We start from the raw sequence: 6,993 nt of genomic DNA on the forward strand, positions 1-6,993 counted from the left end.
GGTTGTTTGGGGATTTACATGGATCCTCTTTGGCCAGCAATGAAGTTGCATGTGATTCAGGCCCACTACAGAAAGCTTTGCTTGTTACCAAGAGATGGCCAGTTAGAATTCCATCTTCCTTGTTATTTGGAGACGTCACTGCAATTGCCTCCATTAATTTTATGAATTTTCTACTCTGCTAGGATTTCAAACACTCCTCAAATGCCCCTCAATTCTAGTTGTATTTCCTCACATTCCCTCCCTCAAGCCCATCCTCCCTTCCCCTAAGCCTCATCCTCCAGTTCCTGATGATCTTCTCCTAGTCCAACCATAATAAACCCATTCTGTTTCCCCTTCCCAAGGAGATCTACAAGGCACCTCTTCACTTCCTCTATACATATCCTCTCTAGGGTCTATGGATTGTAGTTTTGCTATAATTAGTTTTACAGCTATAATCCAGATAAAAGCAAATGTCTTTCTGTGTCTAGGGTAATCTTAGTAGAGATGAATTTTTATAGGTATAACCGTTTGCCAACAAATTTCATGGTATCATTCTGTATAAGTAATATTCCATTGTGTAAATGTACCATATTTTGTTCATCCATTTTTCTGTTTAGAGACATGTAGATTCTGCAGTTTCTGACTACTATGAATAAGACTGCAATGAACATAGTTAAGCAAATAACCCTGTAGGATGAAGAATTCCTTATGTATATGATAGTGGGTGATAGAGCTGGATCTTGATATATATAGTTCTTTGTGAACTTTGTGAAAAATCATCATACTGATTTCTGCAGTTATTTTACAGGTTTTAACTCCCACCAGCATTGGAGGAGTATTTCCCTGATTCCACATTCTCACCAGCATGACTGTCATTTGTAATACTGAGCTTAACCATTCTGACAGGTATAAAATGGAATCTCAAAGAAGTTTTGATTTACATTTTCCTGATGGTTAAGGATATTGAACCTTTTAAAAAGTGTTTCTCAGTCATTTGAGTTTCCTCCACTGGGAAAATTTATTTAGATCTGTACTCTATTTTTAATTGAATTAGTCGGTTTTTGTAATCCAGTTTCTTGAGTTCTTTATATATTTTGGACAGTAGTCCTTATCTGACATGGAGTTGGTAAAAGTCTTTTCCCATTTCGTAGGCTACCACTTTGTCTGACTGACTGTGTCCTTTTTTTTACAGAAGCTTTTTAATTTCATGATGTCCCATTTATTAATTGTTGATTTTTAGTGCCTGTGTTATCTGTGTTCTGTTCAGAACATCTTCTGTGCCATTTCTTTTAGGTTTTGTTTAGGTAACTTTATTTTTGATATTATATGGTGCTGCTTCCCTTTCATATTTAGAAGATTATAGTTGAAGACAGCAGATGGATGAGGAAAATGAAATAAATATAGTACTAACATATGTAATTTCCACAACAATGAAAGAAAGATCATAATAAAAATGAGATAATGCCACCTGTAAACTATAAGAAAAATGTATAATATAGTTTTCTATAATTTATTATGAATAAATAAACTTTAGATATAAATAAATGTATAATGCCTAATGGGCTTCTTAAATCATCCACTTGTTAAAGAAAAAGCAGCATGCCTTAGAGAATAGGTCCTTAGCAAAACTCATAAAAAGAATCACTAATCTAAAAAGAGTCATGAAATGTACTGTACAGCTTACCCTGCTGGATTCACTTTAAAACAAGTCTTGCATGGGGAAATGAGTATTTTTTTTTTTAAGAAATGTTGCCTCTAAGACTTGTAGATAGTCTTGTTTCTTGAGACATCTTTGCTGGTGTTTCCTTGCTCATCAAAAGGCTACTTTTGGACTCATGAAACAACTCTGAAATTCTCCATATCCTATTATAATTTTCTTTCTGTACTTTCATAACTTCATGAAATTCACAATATTTAAAATACCTGGAATTTTAATAGTTATAGTCTATATAATATAAGAATATATAATATAGGAATACCTATAGTCTCCACTGCCATCAATTTTGTACCCTTAAACACATAATACAACCATTTTCTTATCCACACACAGTACAGATAAAGAAGTGTATTTAACAACCTATCATAATATATTTACATATACGCTTATATATGTATATTGATATTAATGATCAACCCCAAATATATGGAAAAAGCTGTGGTTTATTTTTTCTGGTAATAGACCTTGAAAGAGAATCCTTGTCACGTAATAAGGATAAAAGCAGATTTGGCTAGAACTTTTTAAAAACAATCGCAGACATTATCCACAAATAAAAAAAACTAATGATAATTCTATTTATTTTCAGGACAAATTATTAGTTCACCACAACAGTATCAGCTGAGTTTGAAGAAATCCATGGACACAATGCAGTATAGGTTCAAATATCTGTAAATAATTGAACATTGGTCCAAGAAAATATATAGTATCATTAAAGGCACATATCTAAAAGTTCAGACTAAGAAATATTTTTAAAATTCTCTAACAAATTCTCAAAGCGTTGGCTAAGTTACAGTGCACAACTTATGTCATCATCTTTTTAAGGTGAGTACAAGTGATTAATACCCTGGAACAGGAAATAGATATTCAGAATTCCTCCAGAAAAAGAAAATGGAGATTAATTGATACAGAAAACAATCAGCTCCCCAGTATTCCTTGGATGGATAAAATGTATCAGAAAAAAAAAACAGTTGGTAATGTTAGTTTAAAATAAGAAAATATCATTTCAAGCTCATTTTTTTCCAAGTCCAGTATTGAGAATGGCATGGTGTCTTCAGCAGCAGAGTCTTGTCTTCAAATTATGGGGGCCAATCAATGCCCTCAAGAATTCAATAAGTTATTTGGGATAGTCTTCTCAACTCCTTTGCAGAACAGCTCAAAGGAAGGTTCCCATGCCTGGCACTGAAGATGTTGTGGTGACTAGCTCTCAGAGTATCTAATGGTGTGACACAAGCAGACGCAGGGGAACACAATCAAAAGTCCTACCCAGCTTTAAAGCCTATAAACAATGACTACGATCACTATTGTAAGATGTTCCATGGTGCAATGATGACATTTAGAAGCCTTGGAGGCAACCAGTTAGTTGTCTAAGTGTCTTAAAGCTTGCATAATAGAAAGAAATTGATTGCTGTTACTGTAAACCTGGCCCAGTAACCATGATGGGGAAACTGTGGAGAACCTGCTACTGTGGCTTTTCTAAGTCACTGCATAAAAAATATTTATACTCACAGATAAGTATAACTCTCATAATCATTAACGACACTTGGTTTTGTAGCAGATGTTGACCATTAGAAACCCACAGTTGACCAAAATTCAGAGGACAGTAGGCCATGGGATGTTCCTCCCCAATGAATACATAATTCACTGTAGCTGCTATACCATAGGCTGAGTGTATCAAGGATGAGGTTTGCAAAGATAGTAAGAGCTAGAAGAACAGGATGTCTGCTGTGAGACAGTGCCTTTTATTTACCTCAGGAAATTGTACTCATACAATCTCAAAAGTACACCTCCAAAAATAAGACCTGTATAACAAAAACTGTAGAAATAGTTGACATGCCAGTGCAGATAGGGGAAACTCCACAAGATCCCACCCCTAGGAGAAGTACTACAAATAAATAGATGTTGGGAAAAGAAGAACTCTGTCTCCTCCAGGGAAGAGCACTCAGATAGGTTATCTGATAATGAACAGTTGCCATGAAAGTATATAAATATAGTTAACAGTAAATAATCTAAGCATATGTGTAAATATATGCTGTTATATGTGCATATATATTAAACAAAAATCGAGGTGAAGCATTTGAGACAGGAATGGAGAAACATAAAAGGAATTTGATGAAGTAAAGTCAGTTACATATAATGTATATATAATAATCATATATCACAGTTTCTATCCAATACAGGGTACAGGAATAAGTTGTGGCCACATTCTTGCAATAGAATTCTCCAGACCATGAATAAGCCCACACAATTGTAGCTCCATTCTATGCACAGAAATAAAAAAAATGCAACTGCATTGTATGGAGAATAAAGAAAAGATATTATACTAGAAATATTTGTTTATAATCTAAAATAAAGAAAAGGAAAAGTATATCATAGAAGGAGGTTGATAGGGCTGAAAAGTGAAGAGAAAGAGCTAAACTGGAGACATGGAGGATGTCAGCATCCTAACCAGTTCACTTAGACTGTGATTCTCTTCAATGTTCTCTTCACAGCAAGTTTGACATCCTTGTTCCTGAGTCTGTAAATGAGTGGGTTTAGCAAAGGCAGAACAAAAGTGTAAACTACTGAAAAAAATTTCCTCTGAACCACAGACTCTGCAGATGATGGCATGATATGAGCAAGCAGACCAAATCCATAGAACAGGGCAACAGTTATTATGTGAGAACTACATGTGCTCATGGCTTTAGACAAATCCTTAGATGATGACAAAAGAATAATATTAACAAGAATCAAAGCATAGGAGGACATAATAATGATGCCAGTACCAACAATAACTACAGCCACTGAAACAGAACTCACAAGCTCATTGGTATGACTGCTCCCACAGGAGAGCTCCAGGAGTGGGAATGTGTCACACATGTAGTGGTTGATGACTTTTGAATCACAAAACCTAAGTCTGGTAATACATCCTGTGTGCACAATGGCACTAGAGAGTCCCACCAAGTATGAAGCAAGCATTAGCAGGGAACAAGCCCCAGGAGACATGACTACTGTGTACAGCAGGGCCCTACAGATGGCCACATACCTATCATAGGTCATGGCTGTCAGTACGAAGCATTCAGAATTAACAAAAAGGCAGAAAAAATAGTTGAGCCATGCATTCACTGAAGGAGATGGTGTTGATTTCTGAGACAAAGCTCATCAGCGTTTTGGGGGTGAAAACAGAAGAATTGCAGAAATCAATGAGGGACAAGTTGAGGATAAAAAATACACTGGTGTGTGAAGATAAGAATTCAGACAGATGAGACTCATTAAACACAAGTTTCCCACCACAGTGACTGTGTAGTTCACAAAGAACAGGACAAACAGGGGCAGCTGAAGCTCTGGCTGGTCTGTTAATCCTATAAAAATGAACTCAGTCACTGAAGAATCATTTTCCATATCCATTTGCTTTACATGAGGCATCTGTAGGAAAATCAATCAGAACCAGGTGACCTTAGCAAGGATCTTTGCATCATGATGTCAGAGAGACAGCTGAAGTTCATTATTTCTAATCTCAGGATTTTCTGAAGACATAGCAATACATCCAAAGAGCATGGCTACCACTTTTTCTCAAACCTCTCCCCACAATGAGGAACTCAGTCTTGAGGTAATGCTGATAGACATGTTTCTGAACATTTCACCATTCTTTAGCATCCACTAATGTTTTGCACTAAAAGAAGCAATCCAGTGACTTGCTCTGTATTTCATGATTTATATTGCTTTGTAGTTCAAAGAAAATTATCAAAACATGGATGATTCAGGGCTTACCTTTGTTCAGGATGCTTCACTGTTGTTGAAGCACAAGGATCCTTCTTTCCCAATATCCTGAAGAGTCTGAGTTTCTGATGATAAATTTGTTATCACTCATTGGAATCAGAGCAGATCCAGACCTTATTGAAACCATACACTCAGTAAAATGACATAATTTGTACTTGAGAATTTATCTAGATTTTTATTACTTACATGACAGAAAAAAATTATAAGAAGTTGTAAACATCACCGCATTCAAATTACAGTCTACTGAATGGATCAGCACAGAAAATAATTCTCACCTTTATAATTTCCTCCCAGGTTGGAAAACCCCAGGATGATAGTTTTTTCTCAGTCTATTTACAATAGAAATCATAAATCTAATGTTGATCCTTTGGGGATTTAAAGTCTACTCAATTTGTAGTTTCTCTCTAGGAGTACCTAGTTCTCAGGGCAGAGCTGTGTGTTTTCCTTTGAGAATTTTCACTGTATATGAACAAATCTACGACAGGAAAATCAAGGGTATAATATTCTGCCATATCTGAGGATTTCCTATAATACCTTCAGGTTTCATTAACAAATATACAATACTTTAACAATCACCAGAGGGAATTTTATAAAAAAAATAGATTAAATAACAGATAAGGCACTTTAAGTCCATTTCAGTTTAAATCCATATTGTGAACTTTCTTATTATGAAGCTAACGAAAGTTTACTTAACTTCTCCTAACTTTATTTATATTTGTAGCTTCATGCTCATCTGTGTAGCTAAGAAATATGGTTCATAATAGATAGATTAGTGTACACATCAGTAGTCCTCTAAGTTTCAACAAAATGGATCTCATTTTATAATGAGGAAGACAGCATCTTCAAGAAATGCTGTTGGCAAAACTGGATATCCACATATAGAATGTGGAACTCGATCCCCATCTCTTCCTCTGCAAAGCCAATTCAAAAGATACTACGGTCCTCAGAATGAGACCTGACATTTTGAAATCACTAGTGAAATGCTTCAAGAGAACTTCTAGCAGACAGCCATCGGAGGGGTGAGTTTGCTTATGCCCACGGCAGGAGCCCGGCTAGGAAGAGATCACACTTTCTCCAACCCCCTAGACCCCCAGGTCACACCTGCAGTGGTGGCTCCACCCTGCTAAGCTCTCCCGCCTGCCATCCCAGGCTTCCATCAGGTACATCTTCATATATTTCTCCCTTCCACTTGGGGCCATAAAATCCCCAGCTCAGCTGCCTTGCGCACTGGGCCTGGGCTGTAGGTGCAACCCGGGAGGAGGGAGTGCCTGTGTTTCAATAGCCTGCCTGAGGAAAGGTAGGCCTTCTGTAGTGAAGTCCCTGCCCAACAAGGGAACCTGACCCAGTACCAGAAGATCCAATAGAGAGCATTTGAAGGAAGAGATGGGCAGACACAAGGCAAAGACCTCCTCCAACTATCTGAAAAACAACATGAAAACACCAGATCCCAACGACCCTACAATAGAAGGACTTGAACACCTTAATCCAGAAGAAGTGGAAAAAAGTGCCATTATAAAAGCAATAAAGTCCCTTAAACAGGA

At 36.7% G+C, this 6,993-nt stretch overlaps 1 pseudogene; it reads right to left on the bottom strand.

The window, feature by feature from the left end:
* Positions 1 to 4,150: 4,150 nt before the first annotated feature.
* LOC148122363 (olfactory receptor 8C8-like) lies at positions 4,151 to 5,104 on the bottom strand (annotated as a pseudogene).
* Between the last annotated feature and the right edge of the window lie 1,889 nt (positions 5,105 to 6,993).

This window comes from Myodes glareolus, chromosome 4, assembly GCF_982192425.1.
Source record: "Myodes glareolus chromosome 4, mMyoGla1.1, whole genome shotgun sequence".
In the NCBI taxonomy this organism is placed as follows: Eukaryota; Metazoa; Chordata; class Mammalia; order Rodentia; family Cricetidae; genus Myodes; species Myodes glareolus.